This window comes from Halichoerus grypus, chromosome 9 (genome assembly GCF_964656455.1).
Source record: "Halichoerus grypus chromosome 9, mHalGry1.hap1.1, whole genome shotgun sequence".
Classification (NCBI taxonomy): Eukaryota; Metazoa; Chordata; class Mammalia; order Carnivora; family Phocidae; genus Halichoerus; species Halichoerus grypus.
In genome coordinates, this window is record NC_135720.1 from 74,696,694 (window position 1) to 74,721,942 (window position 25,249).

Here is a 25,249-nt window from a genome sequence, read left to right on the forward strand (position 1 = left end):
AACAATTAACTGTAAATGAATTAAACTTCCCAAAGGACAGAGTCACTGAATGGATAAAATAAAAATGAGATCCAACTATGTGATGCCTACAAGAGACTTATTTCAGCTTTATAAACACACATAGGCTGAAGCTGAAAGGTGAAAAAAGACATTCCATGCAAATGAAAATGAAAATGAAAAAAGCTAACTTCTATCAGAAAAAAATTAGACTTTAAGTAAAGAACTCTAACAAGAGACAAAGAAGGTCATTATATAATAATAAAGAGGTCAATTCATCAATAGGATATAACATATATGCACCCTCATTGGAGCACCTAACTAGATTAAACAAATTTTAACAGATTTGAAGGGAGAAATAGACATTGCAATAATGGCTGGGGACTTCAATACCCCACTTTCAACAATATATATAGATCATCCAGACAGAAAATATAATAAAGAAACATTAGACTTGGACTACACTTTTGACCAAATGGACCTAACAGACATATACAAAATACTCCATCCAGCAGCAACAAAATACATTTTCTTTTCAAGCACACATGGAACATTCTCTGGACTAGCTTGTATGTTAGGCCACAAAACAAGTGTTAACAAATTTAAGACTGAAATCATACCAGGTATTTTTTCCAAACACAATGGTATGAAATGAGAAATCAGTAACAGGAAGAAAGCTGGAAATTTTACAAATATATGTGGAAATTAAACAATGCACCTCCGAACAATAAATGGATCAAAGAAGAAATCAAAAGGAAAAACAAAAAATATATTCAAACATATGAAAATGGAAACACAACATACCAAACTGCAGATAAGCAATTCCCCCCCCTCTTTTTTTTAGGATGATACCAGGATGTTTTTACAAAATTGCTGCAGGAAAACATGATTAGCAGCTAGCATCCTTTGGCTCACTGTGCTAAGCAAGCAGTTCCAGCACCAACTTCTCAGAGAACCTTACAGCTGAGGAGTATAGCGGAGGTCTTTTTTGCCAGATAGGAGCACCTTGGTAAAGACTCCTTTAGGGAAAATTTTTTTGGTTACCTCTTCAGGGATAGTTGGAAGGACCATCACACCATCTTCATTCCTCCAATTAACCAGGGTGTCAACTCTCTTTTCCAATGTCAGCTTGAAAGAAATAACTACTTCGAGAATCTCATTAAAGTTCCTCCCAGTGGTAGCTAGATAGAGAATGACAGCTTCAATTTCTTATCAGGACCAAAAATAAACATCGCACAAGTTGTCACAGGCATGCCCTGTTCATTCTTCTCTGCTGGGTCCAAGCATGCTCAACAGGATAGTAAACTCCTGATTCTTATCATCAGTGATTGGAAAAGGTAACATTTCTGTGGACGTCTCACCATTGTAAGCATTGATACCCTTGCTCCAGGCAGGGTGGTCTTCAACATCATCTATTAAAAGAGTAATCATCTTTAACATTCCTCTTGGTAAATTCTGGTGCCAGATTTGCTGCTCTGCCAAGCTTTGTAGTACACACTGGGGTTAAGTCTCCAGCCTGGGAAAAAAGAATGCCCCATGTGACTCTCAGAGAGTCATGAAAATGGATGTGGCCAATGATAGTATTGGCCTCAAAGTTGGGAGACTTATCCCCAATAAGGGGTCATCCAGCCAAAGCAGCAGCAGTGATGTGGGAGGATAAGGAGGTACAACAGCAGGTGCTACCAGGCAGCTGGTTCTTTTGATGGAGGTCAAAAGCAGTTCTAAGAGGGCAATTCTAAGCAGGCACTAAATGCCTAATTAAGAAAAAAGGAGTATTTCAAATCAGCAACCTAAATTTATACCTCAAGGAACTAAAAAAAAAGAACTAAGCCCAAAGTAGCAAAAAGAAGGAAATAACAAAGATGAGAGCAAAAATAAGTGAATTAGAAACTGAAAACCAATAGAAAAGATCAATGAAATGAAGAGTTGTTTATTCAAAACATAAACAAAATTGACAAGCCTTTAGCTAGACTAAGAAAAAAAGAAAAAACAAACAAAAAAAATAAAAAATGAAAGGGGAGACATCCAACAAGAGATATAACAATTGCAAATATCTGTGTACCAACATTGAGCACCTAAATACATAAAGCAAATATTAGTGAAAATAAAGAGAGAAATTGATGGCAATACAATAATAGTAGGGGACTTTAATACCCCACTTACATCAGTGAATAGATAATCCAGACAAAATCAATAAGGAAACAATGTCTTTGAGTGACACATTAGACCAGATGGACCTATCAGATGTATACAGGACATTCCATTCAAAAACACATTCTTTTCAACTGTACATAGAACAGTCTTTGGAATAGATCACATGTTAGGCTACAAAATAAGCCTCAGTAAATTTAACAAGATTGAAATTATGCCATACATATTTTCTGACCACAACAGTATAAATTTAGAAATCAATCACAAGAAAAAAATTGGAAAAAACACAAACAAATGGAAGCTAAACAAGCATGATACTAAACAACAGTGGGTCAATGAAGCAATCAAAGAAGATATTAAAAAATATATGGAGACACATGAAAATGAAAACACAATGGCCCAAAATCTTTCAGATACAGCAAAAGCAGTTCTAAGAGGGAAATATATAGTGATACAGGCCTACCTCAAGAAACAAAAAAAGCTCAAGTGAAAAAACTAAACTTAGACCTAAAGGAGCTACAAAAAACAAATAAAATTCAATGTGAGTAGATATAAGGAAATAATAAAGATCAGAGCAGAATGAAATGACATAAAGACTAAAAAAAAAAAAAAAAATCATTGAAACCAAGAGCTGTTTCTTTGAAAAGATAAATCAAATTGATAAAGCCTTAGCCAGACTCGTCAAGGAAAAAAAAAGAAAAAGGACCCAAATAAATAAAATCAGAAACAAAAGAGAAGTAACAACTGACACCACAGATATACAAAGGATTGTAAGAGAGTGCTCCTAAAATATTATATATGCCAACAAACTGGACAACCTAGAAGTGGACAAATTCCTACAAACATACAATCTACCAAGACTGAATCATGAAGAAATACAAAATCTGATTAGATCTATAGTAAGGAGATTGAATCAATAGTCAAAAATCTCCCAGAGAAAGACACTACAAGGAAAGAGAATTCCGGGTTAATATCCATGATGAACATAGATGAAAAAATACTAACAAACTGAATTTAACAGGACATTAAAAGGATCATACATCATGATCAAGTTAGAGTTATCCCTGGGATGCAAGGATGGTTCAATATACACAAATCAGTAGATTAACAAAGTGAAGGATGAAAATTGTGTGATCCTCTCAATAGGTGCAGAAAAAGCATTTGACAAAATTCAACATCCTTTCATGATAAAAACTCTCAAAATATTAGGTAGAGAAAGAAAATACCTCCACATAATAAAAACCAAATATGACGAGTCCATAGCTAACATAACAGTGAAAATCCAAAGGCTTTTCCTCTAAGATCAGTAACAAGACAGGGGTGCTCTTCTTTATTCACCATATTCTATTCACTATATTACTGGAAGTCCTTGCCAGAGCAACTAGGCAGGAAAAGAAAGGCATCCAAATCAGGAAGGAAGAAGTAAAAATGTCCCTATGTAGATGACATGATCTTAAATAAAGAAACCCTTAAAGACTCCACCAAAAAAATGTTAGAGCTGCTAAATTGTAATGTTTCAGGATACAAAATCAACATATGAAAATCAGTTGTGTTTCTGTATACTAACAATGAGCTATCCAAAAAAGATGTTAAGAAAACAATCCCATTTACAATAGCATCAAAAACAAAAAACAAAAAACTTAACCAAGTATTAACAAATTTAACCAAGTATTAACAAATATAACCAAGGAGGTGAAAAACCTGAACAATAAAAACTATAAACATTACAGAAAAAAATCGAGGAAGACATAAATAAATGGATTGGAAGAACTAATACTGTTAAAATGTCCATACTACCTAAAATGATCTACAGCTTCAATGCAATCTCTATTAAAATTCCATTGGCATTTTTCACAAAAATAGAATAAACAATCCTAAAATTCATAGGAAACCATCTGAAGATCCTTAGGGAGCTATAATTGTGTTGGATGTGCCCTAATAAAATTGTGAAAAATAGGCAATAATAATAGCTAAGATTTTTTTGAGTTCTATGTAGCGAGCATTTTTAACAAGTTTTCTTTTATTTATTCTTCATAATCCCACTCTGAGGGAGGCACTATCATTATTGTTGTTTTATAGATAAGGAAAATAGGTTGCAGAAAGGTATATTGTCTAACATCACAGTAAATGGTGGAGTACTTACACTCCTGCAGACTGATACAAGAAGCCATGCATTTAATTGCTATGTAAAGAGTCATCTAATCATGGTAGACTGGAGTTCGTTCAAAAATCAACTGAAGACCAAAAATAAACCTTCAACTATATGGCCAAAGAAATTTTGACAAGGATATCGAGAAAACTCAATAAAGGAAAAGATAGTCTCTTCAACAAATGATGCTGAGAAAACTAGATATCCACATGGAAATGATCCTGGATCTCTAGATTATACCCCTCACAAAAATTACTTGAAGAAGATTAAAGACTTAAATATAAGACCTTAAACTATAAAGTTTTTAGAAGAAAAAGGGAAAAAGCTCCTTGACATTAGTCTTGGCAATGATTTTTTTGGATATGACACCAAAAGTGTAGGTAATAAAAGCAAAAATAGACAAATGGGACAATATCAAATTAAAAGTTTTTGCACAACAAAGGAAACCATCAACAAAATGGAAAGGCAACCTATGGAATGGGAGAAAATGTTGGCAAACCATATATGAGAAATGGGGCTGATATCCAAAATATATAAGGAACTCATACAACTCAATAGCAAAAAGAAGTGATTAAACAATTGACAAGGGACCTGAATAGATATTTCTGTAAAGGAGGAGGAGGAGAGGGAGCGGGAGGAGAAATACAAATGACCAACAGATCCATGGAAGGGTTCTCAACATCATTAATCATCAGGGGCATGCAAATCAAAACCACAGTGATTCTGGGTATATATTCAAAAGAAACAATCCCATGTTCATTGCAACATTATACACAGTAGCCAACATATGGATATAGCCTAACTGTCCACTGATGGATAGAGAAAGAAAATATCTATTTTACCTAATATCTACTATCTATTCTGATAACGAAAATGTGTTACATATACAGGAATATTATTCAGCCATAGAAAAGAAGGAAATCTTGCCATTTGTGACAACATGAATGAACTTGGAGGGTATTATGTTAAGTGAAATAAGCCAGACAGAGGAAGACCATGTATGTTATCACTTATATGTGGAATTAAAAAAAAAAAGAATGGTGGTTGCCGGGGGCAGAGGGTGGGGGAAATGGGGAGATGTTGGTTATAGGGTACAAACTTTCTATTACAAGATGAATAAATTATGAGGATCTAATGTACAGTATGGTGACTATAGTTCATAATATTGTATTGTCTACTTGAAATTTGCTATGTGAGTAGATCTTACACATTCTCACCACAAAAGTAAAAAATAGTAACTATGTGAGGCGATGGATTCATCACATCACACGCTTCAAATATATATCATTTTATTTTGCAATTATACCTCAATAAAGCAAGGGGGGGGAACTATAAAACTTTGCTGAAAGATGTTAAGAAGGCCTAAATACATGGATAGACATCTCTTGTTTGTGTATTACAAGACTTAATATTAAGATGGCAGTATTCACAAATTGGTCTACACAGCCAATACAATCCATATTAAATTCTCAGTTGAGATTTTTACAGAAATTGATAAATTGATGATATAATTTATAAAGAAATGCACAGGACCCAGAGTAGCCAAAATCATCTTGAAAAAGAAGAACAAATTTGGAGGATTCACACTTGATCACTTCAAAATATATTACATAGCTGCAGTAATCAAGAGAATGTTGTGGGGGCATAAGGATAGTCTAATAGATCAATGGAATAAAAATGACGGTTTAGATATAAACTCTCACCTTTGTGTTCACTCAGTTTTTGAGAGAAGTGCCAAGACCATTTAATAAAGAAAGATTGCTTTCAACAAATGGTGCTGAGACAATGGGATATCCACATGCAAAAAAATGAACTTAGGCTCCTTCCTTCTAAAAAAATGAACTCTAAATGGATCATAGACCTACATGTAAGAACTAAAACTATAAAACTTTTAGAAAAAAAATGAATAAATCTTCATGACCTTAGGTTAAGGAAAGCCTTTTTAGATATAATAAGAACACAAACAGTAACAACAAATATATTAAAAAACTAAAAACTTTTATGCTTCAAAGGACACCATCAAGAAAATGAAAGATAACCACAGAATGGGATAAAACATTTATAAATCATATATCTGATAACAGATTTATATCTAGAATATACAAAGAATTCTTACAACTCAGTAATAAAAAACAAACCAATTTTTTAAATGGACAGAGGACCTGAATTGACATTTCTGTTGACAAGGATGTGGAGAAAGGGGAACACTCTTGCACTGTTGGTGGGAATGAAACTGGTGCAGCCACTCTGGAGAACAGTATGGAGGTTCCTCAAAAAACTAGAAATAGAACTACCCTATGATCCAGTAATTGCACTACTGGGTGTTTACCCAAAGGATACAAAAATACAGATTTGAAGGGGTATATGCACCCCAATGTTTATAGCAGCATTATCAACAATAGCCAAATGATGGAGAGAGCCCAAATGTCCATTGACTGATGACTGGACAAAGAAGATATGGTGCATATATAATAGAATATTACTCAGCCATCAAAAAGAATGAAATGTTGCCATTTGCAATGATGTTAATGGAGCTAGAATGTATTATGCTAAGTGAAATAGGTCAATCAGAGAAAAGCAAATATATGATTTCACTCATATGTGGAATTTAAGAAACAAAACAGAGGAACATATGGGAAAGGGGGAAAGAAGGAAAGAGGGAAACAAAAATGGATACTCCTAATGACAGAGAACAAACTGAGGGTTAAGGGAGAGAGGTGGGTGGGGGGTGGGCCAGATGGGTGATGGGTATTAAACAGGGCACTTGTGATGAGCACTGGGTGTTGTATGTAAGTGATGAATCACTGAATTCTACTCCTGAAACCAGTATTGCACTGTCTGTTAACTAACTACAATTTAAATAAAATTGTGTTTGATGCAGTGAATATCCCACTATTGAATCTACATCATGAAAAGTGTATTATTTTTTATCTTCTTTTTTCAGACAGGGTGACTCATCTTTTTTCTTTAGGAAAAAGAAAGTAAAAGAAAGTTCAGTTCCCATTAAAAGTGCTGTAATATAATTTCTAAACTTTTTTTTCTGGAAGTTAAAAATCATTCTAAAAACCTATTAGCTAAGAAGGTATCAGATTAATTATTTAAGTATTTCAAATTGCACTAGGATTAAAGTAGCTGATTGAGACTCTAGTTTGTCATCCATCCATCCATCCATCCATGCAGTCCTTCAATAGGTGTTTTCCTTGGCAGTGAGAACACAAAGAAGAAAGGACTATAGTCTGATGTAGAAGTCAACCATGTAAACAACTAATTGCCATACATGAGGTATCATAATTTGCATGGGTAGTGCATAGAATGGAGCAATCCATACTGTGTGAGGTCAAAACATTTCAAGAAGAAGGTGATGTTAAGGTGAGTATTAGAGAATGAATATGAGTTTACCAGGCAGGTAAAGAAAGTGTCTGTGTGGAAAGTCCTCTGAGTAGTGTTGAATGTTCAAAAACAAAGAAAGAAAAAATATGACATGTTTAGGGAACCACAAACTTACTGGTATTGTGGGAGAATGGGATACAAGGAGTAGTTTGAGGCAAAGGGTGTGAGGGGCTGTGAATGTTACACTAAAGGGTCTGGACCTTATTCTGGAGGTGATGAGGTATTATGAAGGCTTTGAGGAGAGAGTGATATGCTCAGAATTTTGCCTTAAAAAAAATCTCTTCAGTAACAGTATGGAGGATGAATTAGAAAAAGGAGGAACTGGAAGCACTGGTTCTCTCCTTCCTAAAGAAAAAAGATGAGTCACCCTGTCTGAAAAAAAAAAAAAAAGATAAAAAAATAGTACACTTTTCATGATATAGATTCAATAGTGGGGTATTCATTGCATCAAACAACAGAATTTAAGTAGGTACTTCAGGAGCTTGGTGTTATGAGAAGTTTTGAAATTTCAACAAAGCTTATCAGAGCTCACATAAAGAAAATATATGTAAATACTAATTTGGAGGTAGTGACTGAAGTGTTTTTAAAGAGTTATCTAAATAGCCAAGACGATCTTGAGAAAGAACAGAGCTAGAAGTATCACAATGCCAGATTTCAAGATATTCCACAAAGCTATAGTAATCAAAACAGTATAGTACCAGCACAAAAATAGATACATAGATCAGTGACACAGGATGGAAATAAACCCATGCCTATATGGTCAATTAATCTACGACAAAGGAGGCAATAATATACAATGGGGAAAAGACAGTCTCTCCAATAAATGGTGTCGCAAAAACTGGACTGCTACATGGAAAAGAATGCAACTGGACCACTTTCTTACACCATACACAAAAATAAACTCAAAATGTTTCTTTAAATGCAGACCTAAAACCATAAAACTCCCAAAAGGAAATAGGCAGTAATCTCTTGTACATAGGCCATAAGCAATGTATCTATAGCTCTGTCTCCCCAGGCAAGGGAAGCAAAATTAAACTATTGGGACTACACCAAAATAAAAAGATTTTGCACAGCAAAAGAAGCCATCAACAAAACAAAAAGGCAACTTACTGAAGAAGATATTTGTAAATGATATATCCAATAAAGGGTTTATATCTAAAATATGTAAAGAACTGATACAACTCAATACACACACATCTGATCAAAAAATTGATACAACTCAATACACACACATCTGATTAAAAAATGGGCAGAAGACTTGAGTAGACATTTTTCCAAAGAATACATAGGGATAGCCAACAGACACATGAAAAGATGCTCAACATCACGAATCATCAGGGAAATGCAAACCAAAACTAAAATGAGATATCAACCTCACACCAGTCAGAATGGCTAATGTCAAAAAGAAAAGAAATAGCAAGTGTTGGTGAGGATGTGAAGAAAAGGGAAACTTCATACAGTGTTAGTGGGAATGTAAATGAGTGTAACCACTGTGGAAAATAGTATGGAGGGTCCTCAAAAAATTAAAAATAGAAATACCATATGATTCAGTGATTCCACTACTGGGTATTTACTCAAAGAAAACAAAAACACAAATTCAAAAAGATATTCACCCCTGTGTTTATTGCAGCACTATTTACAATAGCCAAAATTGGGAAGCATCCCAAGTGAGCATGAATAGGTGAATGGAAAAGAAGATGTGGTGTGTGTACATATAAGGTGTATTACTCAGTCATAAAGAAAAATGAGATCTTGCCATTTGCAACAACATGGATGGATCTAGAGAGTATTATGCTAAGTGAAATAAGTCAGACACAGAAAGACAAATACCATATGATTTCACTTACATAGAATCTAAAAAAAAGCAGAAAAAACGAACAAACAAAAACAGAGACAGAATAATAAATACAGAGAACAAACTGGTGGTTGCCAGAGGCTGGGGGATGGGTGAAATAGGGGAAGGAAATTAAGAGGTACAAACTTCTAGTTATAAAATAAATAAATCACAAGATCAAAAGTACAGCATAGAGAATATAGTCAGTAACATTGTAATAACATTTTATGGTGATGACACTTATCCTGGTGAGCACTGAAAAATGTATAGAATAGTCAAATCACTATGTTGTATACCTTACACTAATATAACATTGTGTGTCAACTATGTTTCGGTAAGTTTAAATACTAATAATAAATAAATAAAAAGTTGTCAAATATATATTGTATATAGCTAATGTGACAAATACATTTTATTGTAAGCAATTCATTATAACATTTTTTAAGTCTTTGGACAGAATGGAAAATGTACTTATTAGATCTCAAGTTGTACCTAATACCTAATATGAAAAGTATAGAATTCCTACTTATTTGAGCATGAAATATTATTTATTATAATTCTTTTTTTATTTGTTATAATTCTGAATAGCTCTACTCAACGTGATTTTCTATTAAAATATCTGTTACAAATTCTTTCATGTGTATAATCTCATTATAAATTGATTTCTGACTAAGAAAAAAGACACCTAACATATCAGTTTCCATTTTATGATAACAGCTTTATTGAGAAAATATTTTCATGCTCAAGAAAGCTGCAACAATATATTGCCAGTACAAATAGTGTACAATTTTTTCCATTGTTTGCTTTTGTATTCTTAAAAGCTTGTGGCTTAAAAACATATCACAAAACATTAGATTTTTCTTTATGATTAAGAGTTAGAGAATGTATTCTGCTTTGTCTCTTGAAGGCGTTTTTAGAGTCCAGTGTAGTTATTACTGAGTTAAAGGCCCATCTCAGACTTCTCTGTCTTTTCTAAGCCCAAGGCTGCTTACTACTAAACTTCAACTGGTGGGCTTACCAGTGGACCATGTTTAAAGAAATTTCCAAGGCATGGAATTTGGGTTAGGCTTAGCTATTATCACAAGAAATAATAAATTGCTTGGTGCAGAAATAATTTTTCTATCTTAGAATATTCACAGCCCTTCGTATTTTTCTTACAGATCTTATCTCTTTCCACCTTGCTTTATGGTTGCTTATATGCAATGTTCATTCCCCCCCTACGATATGAAAAGTAAGAGACTGAGTTTTACTGATCTCTTTTATAACTCACACCACTTTTTACGGGGATTTAGCATACAGGAGTTACCTAATCGATGGCATTCAAATGTCAAAATTATTCAATTAATTTTTTTAACCTCATGTATAGAATTGTGATAATGCCAAAGAGAAAATGTTAGCTCCACCATGATTATAAACATCAATGATACAATAATTAAACTTGCTCTATAGAATAGCTTATATGCAGATAGATGTCATTTTCTTCCTCCCTCTAGTTCGTTTTCTTGAATAGGTAGCCGCTCACTGCAGTATTTCCTGTAAGAGGGCTCTGATGTTTTAGCACCCTCCAGAGGCCTCCAGGGTATTCCCGCACTTGTCCTTGGAGGATATGCAGGTGTGCTGTTAGCAGAAGCCCACAATTTTGCATTAGAGACGTAAAGGTTGCCAGAACCTGCAACACCTGGCATGTCTTCCTGGGTCTGAAGCAGCTTTTTTCAGAAGGTACATCTCAGTAGCTTAAGGAACCTGGCATTTAGGTCACCCAACTCTAGAGCTGATCATAAGTCAGAGATGCATGCCCCTAAGAGGTATAGAAGATGACCTTCAAAATGCGGAAAGAAAATATTAGAGCCTCCACTTACATATTTTGTCTAAAAATATTAAAAAATTATACATTTTTTAAAAGATTTTATTTATTTATTTGACAGAGAAAGAGAGAGTGAGCACAAGCAGGGGTGGAGCAGCAGGCTGAGGGAGAAGCAGGCTCCCGGCTGAGTAGGGAGCCTGATGCAGGACTCGATCCTAGGACCCTGGGATCATGACCTGAGTCGAAGGCAGACACTTAACCTACTGAGCCACCCAGGCATCCCAAAAAATTATAATTTATTATTAATGTTTAATACACAGATTGCCAAAATATGGAACTGAGTATATCCTGAGGAAAGAAGGGGAGAGGTAGATACCAGTGCTGTCCTTTCTTTGTTTGCTTCAATTTATCACAGTTTACTAATCTTAACCTTACTCCTAATCCTCACCATCACCAGGTGTAGCAGACACTGTAGATACCACTCGCCATTCTCGCTGAGCCCAGCTGAATTCACCTTAGGTGCAGTAAACAGTTTGCAGCACGCTAAAATTTAGCCTTCCACCTCTAGCACCAGCATCTCTCTTCTCTGCCTGATTCTTCAGCACCATGGGAGTTTGGAGTTCGCTCTGCCAGAGACAGGTGTAACCCAGAGGTGGAGGGGAATTAAAGCCACTGGCGACAACCATCAACCAATGGGAAATGAAAGTTGGTGGATAAATGTGCCAGCTGCCTCAGTCATCCAGGAAAGGATGATTCTGAGGTATGTCCAACATGGCTTCTGAGAGGTCAGTATTGTGATTGAGCCCCTGGCAGCAACGTGCTCCTGTGCTTCCAAAGATCACCTCCCAAGAAAATGACCTGCATTTGGTCCTTCTCTCTGGAGCTGCTAGTGAGGGAATCCAAAAAGTCCGATGAGATGGACTTGTATACTGTTAATTAGTTAACGGAATGAATGCTTACATAATGGAAATATTTTTTAAAAGATTTTTTCCAAGAAACTTCATAAGATAATACTGATATATAAGAGTGGGTGAACAAGAAACTAACATTGCTAACACTTCTCTAAATCCAAGAAAAAGCTCGTCGTCAGCCAAACTGCAATACAAAAGTAATGAAAATCTAATCAGATCTAACAAGAATTGGGCAAAAAATCAAAATTGTCTAGGACTATTTTAAATAGGCATTTACATCCATTATAATGATAAACATCACCCTACTTGTATACTGTGCCTTGAGATAGTAATGATTATATGATACATCACAGTTGATAAGGCATTTAACTGTATTGCTTAATCTTTATGTTTCTATTTCTGTGTTTCATAACATACTTAATGTATTAGTAAAGTGATGTTTGTACAAAATAACACATTTAGAAATAATTTACAAATTTGTCCATTTAGCATGTTCCTAAATGGGGGTACTTGCTAAGATTTCTTTGCTATTAAGAGTCGTCCATGATCAAAAATCATTAAAACCATTGTGTAAATGATACTAGACTTTGTAACTATGTAATTATCAGAGATTACCCATGTTGAAATTTGGTTTTACAGGGGTGCCTAGGTGGCTCAGTTGGTTAAGTGTCCCACTCTTGATTTTGGCTCAGGTCGTGATCTCAGGGTCATGAGATTAAGCCCTTCATCCAGCTCTGCGTTCAGCACAGAGTCTGCTTGAGATCCTTTCCTTCTGTCCCTCCCCTCACTCACATGCGCTCTCTCTCTCTCAAATAAATAAAATAAATCTTTAAAAAATTGATTTTACAGGGCACCTGGGTGGCTCAGTTGGTTAAGCATCTGCCTTCGGCTCAGGTCATGATCCCAGGGGCCTGGGATCGAGCCCCACATCGGGCTCCCTGCTCTGTGGGAAACCTGCTTCTCCCTCTCCCTCTCCCCCTGCTTGTGTTCCCTCTCTTGCTGTGTCTCTCTCTGTCAAAATAAATAAATAAAATCTTTAAAAAAATAAAATAAATAAAAAATAAAAAATTGATTTTACAGATGAGAAAGGTGAGTTCCAGATAGTTTAAGTAGCTTTTCCAGGATTGCACATGTGATTGCTCGTAGAATCAAATTATAAGCAGTCTTCTGATGTTCGGTTCAAAAATCTACCACAGAGTGTAAGACATCTGAAGTGACTTTACCTTCATTTTGAAGGCATTCTTGCCTCTGGCACACATTCTCTTCTGCTGTCTGCTCTCTGCCCCTCTCTCACCCATGACCCATCTTGGCTCTCAGTTTCTTCATATTCTTGACTCCTTTACATTTATTGACATTAATCCATTCCTTTATGTGGACTTGTCTTTTACTTTTACTCTAGAGCATCTACTCACTTTGTCCTCAATGGCAGCTCCATATTATGTTTTGTCCTGCCTTAGAGCCTTATCTTCTCAACTCAGTGCTACCCATTGTCCAACATGACAGGGCTAATATTCACCAAGAGATCCAGATACAGCTCCTGAGGTCTAATTTTGCTTTGGGTTATAGGAACCATGCTGGTTGTTTGCACCTCTATTTGTTATTGGGCCAATGGACCCTGCTTTAATCTCCAGTTTCCCTTTAAACTCTGAACTAACTTGGTTCTGAATTGCTCTAGGATTAGTTGAAGGGTTGGAGGAAGCTGAAAATATGAATTTACTTCCAGATCTGTATCTGTAAGTTTGTAAATTGAGTAACCATTGTATTCTCATAGCTATAATGGAAAAATAATTAGGATCTTAATGTAATACATAGAAGCAGAGCAAAAGGAAATGTAAGGAAGTGCAGTGATTGAAAGCATGGATTTAAGGCCAAACAGTGATATAATTCTGGCTCTGCCATTTATTAGCTGTATAAACTTGGACAAGTCAGTTCACTTCTCTATGTCTATCTCCCCATCTATAAAATAGGAATAATTGTACCTACTTCAAAAGAAATTTATAAATATTAAATAAGGTAATATAGCTAACACATTTAGAGTAATGTCTGGTGAATAACAACTGCTGTGTTAGTATTAGACAGTAGAGTAATCTTCATGAAATATAAATGTTAGGTATTCATTTATTCACTTAACAAATGTCTGATGGTCTATTTTTGTATACAAAATTGGGGTAGGGAACTCTAATTAGAACTCTAATTAAAGCATAATACACAACACTTAATCTCAAAAGAAATGAGATAGGATGAGGGTTCGGGTTAAAGCAGCAGAAATGATAATGGAGATGAATGGACAAATTTTTAAATTTAAAAATGAGAATACACAGGATATAGTGACCAATTAAATACAGGAATAAAAGAAAAAGAGATGTAAAAAAATGCATATTTTACCCATACTCAGGCTTGTATGTTTATATAAACCATGTTTTAGAGTGAGGGAGGGACTGTGGAAGGATGAATAGGCTTTGGAGGAAAGATAATATGTTTGATTTAGATATTTCTAGTTTGTGGTACCTATAAGTAGAGATGAAACTGAAGCCTAGGAGAAAGAAACACTGGAATTTGAATTGAGATGATTGTTGAGGACATAGGAGTCATTGAGTTCACCCAGTGAAGATATTTAAAGGAAGAAGAAAACAATGAATCGTGGATCACTACCTCAAAAACTAATGATGTATGGTGACTAACATAATAAAATTAATTTTAAAAAAAAGGAAGAAGAAAATCCAGATTAGCCCAGTATTTTAAAAAGAACAAGGGAAGAATAAATCAGCAAAGTCAAAAAATAGTCAGAAATGTGGAAGCACTGACAGAATGTAATGTGGTGGAAACAAAGGATGGAGAAAGGTCTAAAGGTCCAACACTGGCCACTGCTATGGGAAGATTGAGTAGGATGAAACTGAAAATAAAATAAATAATAATGATATCATAATCAGTTAATGAGCAGATGGGAGGTTAGGACATGGAGACTTCTCAAGAAGTCTGCAAGAAAGAGAAGAGACATGAAGCATTCACTTGAGTAGTAAACTGAGTCCAAGAAGGGATTTGTACAATTCTAGGATGTAGAAAAGCTTGAGCATGTTTTTAGGCAGAGGAGAAAGAGCCAGCAATAGAATAAAAATACTGTATGAAGTGGGGAGGTATTTATTTAGAGAAAATTTTCTCATAACTGATAAATTTCATAAAGAGATAATATGACAAGTTCAATAAATCAATAACTGAGAACAATATTTGAATTGGAACATCTGTGGATGAAGCTAATTTATGAAACCACCTATAATTTGTTGGCTGTTCCCAAGCAAAAAAGTGTTTCCTCTATGGAGCACTTTCAATTTATAATCCTTTACTGCTTCTGAAATGAATGCGAATTCTTTTTTTATTTATTTATTTTTTATTTATTATTTATTTTTTTTTTTTTAAGATTATTTATTTGACAGAGAGACACAGTGAGAGAGGGAACACAAGCAGGGGGAGTGAGAGGGGGAGAAGCAGGCTTCCTGCTAAGCAGGGAGTCTGATGCGGGGCTCGATCCCAGGGCCCTGCGATCATGACCTGAGCCGAAGGCAGATGCTTAATGACTGAGCCACCCAGGCACCCCATGAATGCGAATTCTTAAAAGATGTGGCTAAAAGTCTAGAGAGCTTTATCGAGATGAGCTATCACCTCTTTCCAGTAGTTTTTGTAGTCAGGTGAGAATGGAAAATGCTGGAGAGTGTGCGACCAAGAGAGCAAGCGAGAGAGAAGGAAGTGCCTCAACTAACCAGGCATTCAATCCCCCAAGGGGATCTCATGGTGTAGGGATTAGCTTCAGTGTGTAGGACACATGAAGAATATTGACTAGACTTTGTTAGCCATAAATATTCCACAAAGAAGTCAAAAAGCCTTTTCCAAAATGGATGGAGATCAGTGGCCCCACAATAGTCACAGAAATGAGAAAAAGGGAATATGGAGAGGAATACAGAGTACTTCCATCTTAGTAAGTAGCTTGATTCAAAAAATAAGTGTTAAACATTATGTGTTAAAGAAGTGTGATAAACCATTTTGACTGCCAGATACCATTTTGAGCTTTTCCAGAATCATACTTGTCATACTTAAAGTTTAGAAAGACCTAACAGCTACTTCTTCACAATTTTGCCTAGAGTTGACCCTGCAGGCAAGTGAAGAAGGTCCTTTTAGCTCAGTTCTCTAGATGGCTCCAATCCCAGTACATCCTCCCTCCAAAGGAGCTCTGGTTTCCTGGTCAGTGAAAAGAGTGATGGGGGATAAGTACCTCTCCAGATTTTTCTCTCACAGAGGCAGCAGCAGCAAACAACTCACTTCAGTGAAAGCTTCTCTGTTGAATTCTCACTTTCTTCTTGGCCATCTATTGTTAGCAGGAAAAGAATCTAATAGACCAACTCACGCTGAGTTGCTGATGACTGATAATGGTTTATTATGATATCCCTTCGGGCTATTTACATTTGAGCAAAAGAAAGCATTAACTCTGAAGGTAGGAATTTTAAGTACTTTGGAATGCTCTAGGGAGATGTGTGAAGACTTAGGGCTCTTCCTAGCACTTCACCAATTATATCATATAAACAACAGCCTGCTTTTAGCTCTATTCTTGGCAGGCTACAAGGCTGAGGATACTAAGAATAATAACCATGTGACCAGGGTCTCAATCCTAAACCGTCCCTAGAAAGAAAAGTCTTCATGATTTAGGAAGACAGGTGAAATTACCTCCTTCCTTTGTGTATGGATTAGCTGTAACAATAAAATGTATCTTGTACTGATTGTTTTTACTCCATTGGTTACAAAATATATCCCCAACAGTTTTCCTAATCTGAGAAAAGAAGAAAGGGAAAGAATGTAGTTTGTAGAAACTGTATTCTAGAAAAAGGAGAGCCTCAAGCTACCCTCAGGAAGTAAAGAATTTTCATTGATGAAAAATTTAGCATGCAAAAGCACTGAATATATATTTATTAGTCAGGTAGTAACATTTGTAGAAAAGACAGAATATTAACTGTTGTGGACAAATATAAAGGAGAGAGTAAGAAACTACTAAATTTATGAAAACAAATGTGACAGACAGATATATAAACCAGAGCAACCGCGTGTGTGTGTGTGTGTGTGTGTGTGTGTGTGTGTGTGTGTGTAGAATGTGGATGAAGAGCATAATAAAGTTATCAAACATTGCTTTAAGGCAAAGATAACAGCAATCCCTGTCCTTATGTAGGGCAATTACTTTCACGATTTTCTCTTCGTTTGATCCTCATAACCATTGCTGAGAACTTAAGTATTAAGACACTAAAAACTCAAGTATAGCAGAGATCCAGAGAAAAGAAGAAAGGTTTGTTTAAAAGGTCATGCAGCAGGTGGACAGTTAGGAGGAGGGATAAAAAAGGAGTCAAGATAAGGTCCTGCCATTTGGCATCATTATTGGCTTGAACATAATTTTACTGTTTCTTCTGTTCATGGAAATTTAAGTTTACTCAAGTTATAATAATTTCTCACTGTTCATGTATAAAACATCTTATTGCAATTTAAGTAGTCACCACTCCTGTGTATTTAGCCCAAGATGATCTGACACAGATATGAAATGACATAGGAGGCTATTCATTTTACATTGTTTTTAATGGGAAATGTTTGAAAACAACTTAAATGTCCATCAGTAAAGGGCCAAGTAAATAAGTTATGCTTCAGCCGTACAATAGAATATTATGCAGCTGTCAAATAGAATGAAGCAGCTCTCTATTAATATGGAAAGATCTCTGTATTAGTTTCCTAGAATTGCCCCAAAAGGTGCCATAAACTGTATGATGTAAACCAACAAAAATGTATTGTGTCATAGTTGTGGAGACTAACAGTCCAAAATCAAGGTGTTGGCATAGTCAGTTTCCCTCTGAAACTTGTAGGGGATATTCCTTTCCTGCTTCTTACTAGATTCTGGTGATCTGCCAGCAAGCCTTGGCATTCTGTGGCTTGCAGCTGCATCATGCCAATCGCTGCCTCTGTTTGCTGTCACAAGGCAGTCTCGCTGTACGGCTCTGTGTCTTCTTATAAGGACACCAGTCCCATTGGATGAAGGGTCCACCCTATTCCAGTATGATCTCATTTTAACTAATCACATCTACAATGACCTTAGTTTTAAATAATGCTACCTTCTGAGATACTAAGGGTTAAGACTACAACATATTTTGGTGAGGGACGCAATTCAATCTGTAACAATCTGCAAGGTAAATTAGGTGAAAAAAGCAAGGAGCGGAAGAGGGTATATAGCATGATATCTCCGTGTAAAAGAAATATGCACATACATATTACATAAATGTTTATAAATGCATTAGCATATCTCTAAAAGCATTCATAAAATACTAGTGGCTTTCAAACAACTACATAGCTGGTAGAAGTAGTATAGAAAAATCATACGTTTTAATTATTGCTTTTTTATACTTTTTGAATTCTGTGTTAATTAATTTTTTTAATCCTCTTCCACAACTATTCTTCAGTTACCTTGATTCTATTTAACATTTAATTTCCTCAAAGAGTAGAAGAAGGTATTCAGATCTTTTGAGCTGCTCTGGTAAGATTAATCCTAGAGAGAATTCACTCCATTTAATGCCTGTCCAAAATATTCAGTAGACGGAGACAGATAAATCAGAACCAGGATGAGAGACTGAGCTCAGAAATTACACAATCAGAATCTGAAGCAAAGCAGATGCATATGGCAGAAAGTGAGTTCAGAGTCTCCCAACAGGATTATCCTCAATGTGAGAGGAATGTGGATGTCATGGTCAGGAGTGGCCAGGTAAGCCCCACAGTTGTGGTGCAGAGTGCAGTACTTCCTAAACCCGCCAGTCCTAAGAATCATCTTTTCTTGCATGCAGATTTCTAGGTGTCTCCCCTGGAGAGTCAGGTTCAGTCAGTTTGAGGCTCTGGACATAAAATGTGTGTATTTAATACATGCAGAAAGAAAGTTTGGAAAACACTAAAGAGCAGAGAGAAGAGAACACTTGGTGTTATCTCTTTCTCTACTTGACTCTGCTTAAAATTGACCCTGATCCTAAAGCAGAAGCATGATACTCAGTTCAGGACTACTTAGATGGCCTATCTTGTGCCATAGCATCCTGCTGTTATCTTTTATTCATTTCTGCTTTTCCCCAGTAACTCAAATATAAAAAGTTCCCTGACGTAGGTTTTTATTTCACCCTGCATCATTTAGATCCCATGGGAACAGTCTTCCAGAGAGTTTCAAGATAGAACAATCCTGAGAGATCAAGATCTAGGATGGAATTGGATCAAGATCTAGAATGGAAACTCCTTGGGATGAAAATGACATCTTTTACAGGTACAGAATTAGGAAATCTACTGTTGATAAAAAATGTTCCAAACCATATTTGTCAGGAATAAATAGTATGCTACCTAAAACAGGATTGGTAGTAAATAAATTTGAGAAATACTAATAATTATTCCCTTCTTAAAGATTCACAATGCATATTATTGTAGTGAAGGCTCTAAGAAGTCTTTGATGTAAAGAAATTTAACTTTGTTGAATTCAGAATTTATAAAATGTACTTGACTACAGATCATTTTCTTAGATTTTACTTATTAAAGTATTCTTACAGAGCTGAGGTTCCAAGGAGCACAGTTTGAGAAACATTACTATAAATGCTTTTATATCTCATTGGCCAAGAGTTTGGAGAGTAGTTTGGGAAAGCAAATGTTTTCATAGAAATGAAGTCAGCTGAGTGGATGAGACAGGACTAGTTATTGGAGCTTTTATTTATTTAATAAACATGTATTGAGCACCATCTAGGAGAATAAACTAGACAAAGCATTTTTTCCATAAGCATATAAACAAAGGGATTTTTTTTTTTATAAACTCCTCTATTAACATGCATTGTTTTGTAATTTTGTTTTAAAAAATTGTAGACATTTTCTGGCATATTCTCCTTCACAGAATATTCACAGCTTGATTAATAGGAGAGCACACCAGCTTGCTGGGCCAACAAGTGTTGATTTATTGGCTCAAAAAAAATACCAGACTATAAGAACATTGAAGTATTTATTTTTCAAATATGGAGTACAACAAATGTTTTGGTTTATAATGAAATTATTTAAATGGCAATAAAATATTAGAGTTAATGGCAGACATAAAAATAATGATGGAATGAGTCTTCCAATTAAACATGGCAATTGAACCTGGTTGCTTATTTTTACACTCTCCTAAAGCCCCACATAAATGGCAGCAAAGCCACTGTTAAAAGGAGTAAAGCCATTATAACAAAGAGAACAGGTGGGTAATAAGAGTAACTAAGAGATGTCTTCAAGATTTTAGAAAACGAGGAGTACATGAATGAGTGGTAAAAGACTGCTCAGCAGAGCAAGTGAAGCCTAACTACCTGTGATGAGAGATATCCCAACAACAAGTGTACCCATTGAACTATCAATGCCAGAAAGGCCCAGGATTTGAAGATACTGGTTATTCCTGAAGAGCCAGGCTATAGAGTAGGATGAAAAAGAAGAGAATTAACCAAAAGACTATAAATAACAGTTAGACCTCCCAGATGCCCTCTTCAGCCAATAAAGTCAGGTACACCATTTTAGCCCCTGGTAGAGGGCAGGATGAAGAGCCAGATTTACCATGAAGCTAATGGAGGCAAGGCCTTAGGCTCCCCGTTTGCACAGGTCCCTTCCAAGGCCCCATATTGAAGTTTGCTGTATAATTTTATATATTTTTTTGTCTGGAAGAGGGTCCCCCAAATTGTATAAGCTTTAGGTGCCACCAAACCTAGATCTATGTTAGACAGAGTGGAGAGGTTGGGCCAGGAGACACCATACTAAAAATAAGGGGATTATGTGAGTCCGTGGGAAAAACAGTTCTTTCACCCCTTCTACAGCTCAGCTCCCAAAGCTCTGGTGGCCAGGCTTATACTCCCAGGCAAGAGATAAGAAAAAAAATGACCAGGGGTGCCTGGGTGGCTCAGTTGGTTAAGTGACTGCCTTTGGCTCAGGTCATGATCCTGGAGTTCTGGGATCGAGTCCGGCATCGGGCTCCCTGCTCAGCAGGGAGTCTGCTTCTCCCTCTGACCCTCCCCCCTCTCATGTGCTCTCTCTCTCTCTCTCATTCTCTCTCTCTCAAATAAATAAATAAATAAAATCTTTAAAAAAAAAGAAAAAAATGACAAGCTCAAAATAAAAAGTCTACAGAAACTGACATTTATAGGAGCCCATCTGTCTATTCAGGGGATCCCTACTCCAACCCAATCTCTCTTCAGCAAAGCTCACCAGTTGGCAAATTCTGAAGTTTAAGAGCTCACTTTTAAGTATAAATAGCCAAGAATCACCAGAGGAAAGGAGGGCCTGAACGACAAGAACAAACCTTAAAATAAATATCATCATAAAGGAAAAAGAGGTGCCTGGGTGGCTTAGCTGGTTAAGCATCTGCCTTCAGCTCAGGTCATGATCCCAGGGTCCTAGGATCGTGCCCCATGTCGGGCTCCCTGCTCACTGGGGAGCCTGCTTCTCCCTCTCTCTCTTGCTCTCCCCCTGCTTGTACTCACTCCCATTCTCTCTTTCTCTCTGTCAAATAAATAAATAAAATCTTAAAAAGGAAAAAGAAATGTCGCATCCATTTAAAAAAGTTTATATGCACATGTATAAATACATAAATATACACACATGCATATACACATTCAAAAAATAAGACAAAAATTTTGGATATTTAAAATATGATAACAGATGGATTGAAATATAACACTGAGGGAATTGGATTAATAACAAAGATTCCAGAAATAAACTATAGAAATAATGAAGGAGAAGAAATTATCAACAAAATAACAGAAGCAGATGCACTAGCTGTGAAAATCTGAGTTTCTAAATTGAGTCAACTAAATGTCCAGCACAAAAAATACATAATAGTAATAATAGTAATAGCCAATGTTTACATAAGTCTTGTTATGCACCCAGCACTGTTCTGAACATTTTGAAGTGTTATTACTATCCCCCCCAAGATCTGATGATATGGGCACTAGTATTATCCTCATTTTACAGCCAAAAGAAGCACAAAGAAATTGCATAAACTGCCCAAAGTTATGGAGCTAGTTAAATAAGAGACCCAGCAGCCTGACACCAGAATCACTACACTATCTGCCTTTCCAGAAAAAATTAGATCTTATGAAAGCCAAATTTTTGAAATTTTTGAACCCTAAGGCTTCCAGTGGGGGAAAAAAAAATAGGTGACATACCAAGGCCTGGCAACAAGAATGGCATCAGAATTCTCAGTAGCGCTACTGAAAACTAGAAGGCAATGGAGCAATTCTTCCAAATTTCTGAGGAAAAATCCTTTTCAATTTAGAATTCTATACCCAGGCTCTCCATCAAGAGTGAGAGTGGAATAAAAACATTCTCAATCATGTGAGGTTGCAAGAATTCACATCCTGTGCCCTCTCCTCAAGAAGCTACTGGGGGACTAAATCAATAAAGGAAGATGGGATATCCGCAGAAGGACCTCCACCAAGGAGAGGGTCAGAGGGAAATCCTGGAAGATAAAGGGACGCTAGGGTATCAGCTGTGTCACAGGCCCAGAAAGCTACCAGACAAGACTGGAGCAAGAAGGCAGAGGTCTCTGGAAGGAACGATGAAAGAGGAAAAAGAGGAGAGGAGGAAGAAAACCTGGGAGATTAACTGTAGTGTTTGACCATATTGAGAGAAGTTGTAGAGTCTGGCAGCATGTTTAGGAATGAATTTGTTCTCAGCAAATGCAAAACTAAACAAATGCAAAAACAAGGCAATTTCAGATTCAGAGAAAACAAGAGGTTGTACAATAAATGAAAGGTAATCATAGTGCAAGTTATGCCTCAGTGTTGAGTAATATTTGTCTAGTTATACCAATGAAAACAACAGAAATGTTGGTGTAACTATATTGGGTGGATAGAGAAAGGGAGCATGTATCCTTTTCTCTTGTCCTTCTTTATTTTTTTCTTTCATATCATGGGCCACTTCTGGAATTATTAGATTATTTGGCTACTTGTCTATTATTTACCATTTTATACCCAAATGTAAGTTCATAAATATGGGGACTTTGTCTTATTTACTATAATATTCCCTATTATTTGCAGGAAGACAGAGCGCAGGGAGTGTACAATTGAAGTAGAAAACTCTTTAGATCCTTTAGAGTAGAAAATCAGTAGACAACGTTCAATATTGAAAAATCTGGGGAGCAGAAATTGGGAGTGTGAAGGGATAAAGCAGGAGAGAGCTGTGTTCTACTGTAAGTCTTTTAGTATTTTCTGATTCTTAAATTATTTACATGTATTACTTTGATAAACAAATAATAATTAAACTTTGAAAGGAGAAAACATATAAATGGATATTATAAGGTTATGTATAGCAAAATGAAGTTTCATTGTACATTTAAAACAATTAGTATTTTAGATTTATTAATTCCACAACAATATGTAGAATCAGTTGAATGAAGTAAGAGATTAGAGGAAAGAAAACCAGAAAGGAGACTTCGAGATGATTAAGCTGATACATGCTGAGACCTTGAACTAGATGGGTATCCCTGAAATTAGAATAGTGACATATTGGAATATATTTTGGAAGTTAAAAGTATTTAAAAAGATATCCAGGAATGACTACATCTTCCATAGGCATCATTCATAGTCCTTCTCAAGTAATTTTTCAGGACATTAGAAATAGTGAGTACAATCCTATAACTTAAACACTTAAGTTAAAAGAAATCATTTATAGCATAGATATTGATTGCTATAAACCTTATTTATAGCAATCTTCCTTTCAGGACATTCTTATAGTTGTACTGTCCATGATGAGCAAAAGTCTTTACAGTTCTTTGGAACACAGGGTAACTTTCAAAGCATGAGATGGAATTGTAGTACTCATGTCACATTATTATCTACAGCTCCACAGGTTCAGGTTCAGAACTCACTAACTTTTAGAAGTCAACATCCTCTGATTTTTAGGAATTTTCTGCCATATTCCTGATAAAGACCTTCAGTTATTTCTCAACCCTTTGAAATACCCAAACACCTTGTTTTTCCTGCCCTATAGCATTTACCTTATTTTGCCTTGTATAATTCTGAGTTATTTTCAACCCTCTTATGAGTTGATAAGGCCACCTGGACCAGGATTTATACCATAAAGGTGCTCAATAAAGATTTTTTGAGTTGAATTGAGTATCCGTATTTGTAGATGCTTGTAGTAATTTAATAATTTACTCCCTTCAAGAGGAGAGGAGCTCAGTGTGCTCATCGAATAAGGAACTAAGCTAGATCAATTGTTCTTAACCCCAGCTGCATGTTAGAAATGTCAGGAGGACTTTGTAAATATTCTGATGTCCAGCTCAATAAAATATCTGGGTAATAAAAAAAATTCTCCTGTTGATTCTAACAGAGACCGAGAACTGCTGAATTAGATGATCTACAGCTTTGATTCCCAAACTTGATTAAGTATCAGAATCACCTAAGAAGCTTCCTAAAAATGTATCCTTTCCAGCTCCAAGCTCTGTGATTATGACAAAGTGGCACTCAGAACACTGCTGTTGATTTTTCTAATTTAGTGAATTAGATGTGACAAGTTACAGAGACAACTAACTTACTGGAGGTGGTCCACTTAGGAACAATTTTAAATTTGGACTTGTGTACAAGGAGTTGATGAACTAGGAGGGCAAATGTAACTGTCATTTATCCCTACTCATGTTCCCCTTCCCTGCAGATGTCTCTCTCCTTCTTCTACTTGGCTTAATTCCTGCCTAGAATGGAATTTGGGGGTTGGAGCAAGTCAGCACCTACAAGCTAGCTCCAAGACCCTAGGGAGCCTGAATGACATTACTGAAATGCTTTATGTAATGCTATGCTTGCAAAAGACTGTTGCTCTTTTACCAGAAATAGGTATTATCTAATAATAAATATTCTCACCATTTTCTCCTAATACCACATGATAAAATATTCTTAACACTATTTTCACTGCAAATAAACATATCAATTACTAAATAACAATATCTTATTTATTTGATCACTTCA

The 25,249-nt window shown here is 35.9% G+C and overlaps 1 long non-coding RNA gene and 1 pseudogene across 1 annotated transcript in view; one reads left to right on the forward strand and one right to left on the reverse strand.

The window, feature by feature from the left end:
- Positions 1-846: 846 nt before the first annotated feature.
- LOC118527427 (peroxiredoxin-6 pseudogene) lies at positions 847-13,809 on the reverse strand (annotated as a pseudogene).
- Positions 13,810-19,433: 5,624 nt separating this feature from the next.
- Positions 19,434-25,249, forward strand: part of LOC118527426 (uncharacterized) — a 34,491-nt gene continuing 28,675 nt past the window's right edge. The window contains exon 1 of the long non-coding RNA XR_004913109.1: positions 19,434-19,554. This is a non-coding gene — a long non-coding RNA (uncharacterized LOC118527426). The remainder of the gene's footprint in view (positions 19,555-25,249) is intronic.